The sequence below is a fragment of the Chrysochloris asiatica genome, unplaced genomic scaffold (assembly GCF_000296735.1).
Source record: "Chrysochloris asiatica unplaced genomic scaffold, ChrAsi1.0 scaffold00194, whole genome shotgun sequence".
NCBI lineage: Eukaryota > Metazoa > Chordata > Mammalia > Afrosoricida > Chrysochloridae > Chrysochloris > Chrysochloris asiatica.
The window spans coordinates 4,315,070-4,315,934 of NW_006408712.1; the positions used below are offsets into that span (position 1 = coordinate 4,315,070).

General features: G+C 49.2%; 1 pseudogene; it reads left to right on the plus strand.

Annotated features, from left to right (window-relative positions):
- Positions 1-238: 238 nt before the first annotated feature.
- Positions 239-702, plus strand: LOC102811822 (annotated as a pseudogene).
- Positions 703-865: the final 163 nt, after the last annotated feature.

The following is an 865-nucleotide window of genomic DNA, read 5'->3' on the forward strand; positions in this document are numbered from 1 at the left end:
AAGAACACCCATATCTGTAGATAATACTCATTTGACCTAGCCTCAATGGCTTGATAATCAGAACTTGACTAAAGGAAGATAAAAAATTGAAAAACAGGGTCCTCCGGGCTTTGGCCGCTCGACGCCCCACCCCACGCCCCTCCTCTGCGCACTGCTGCCGGCTCTGGTGGCCGCTGCATATCTCTGCTCTGCCAGCAGCACACGCGAGTCCACCCCTCCCCTGCCAGCTCCCGGGACCATGGCCAACACGAAGCGCACCTTCATCGCCATCAAGCCTGACGGCGTGCAGCGCAACATGGTGGGCGACACCATCAAGCACTTTGAGCAGAAGGGATTCTGCCTTGTGGCCATGAAACTCATGAAGGCCTCTGGGGAGCACTTGAAGTGACATTATATTGACCTGAAGGACCGCCCATTCTTCCCTGGGCTGGTGAAATTCATGAACTCAGGACCAGCTGTGGCCGTGGTCTGGGAGGGGCTGAACGTGGTGAAGACAGGTCGAGAGATGCTTGGGGAGACTAATCCAGTGGACTCTAAACCAGGCACCATTCGTGGAGATTTCTGTATTCAGGTTGACTTGACAGGAACATCATTCATGGCAGTGATTCAGTAAAAAGTGCTGAGAAAGAAATCAGTCTCTGGTTTAAGCCAGAGGAATTGGTTGACTGCAAGTCTTGTGGCCATGACTGGATCTATGAATAAGAGCAGACAAAACAACAACCCCTCAGCCTTTGACACAGCTCTTCATGCCAGAGATTTGGAAGCAATGGGATACTGAAGATCCTTTCCGAAATCACATTTATCAATAAAGTCTTTGGAAACTGGAAAACAAAAATTAAAAAACAATATTTGATAAAGGAAACAA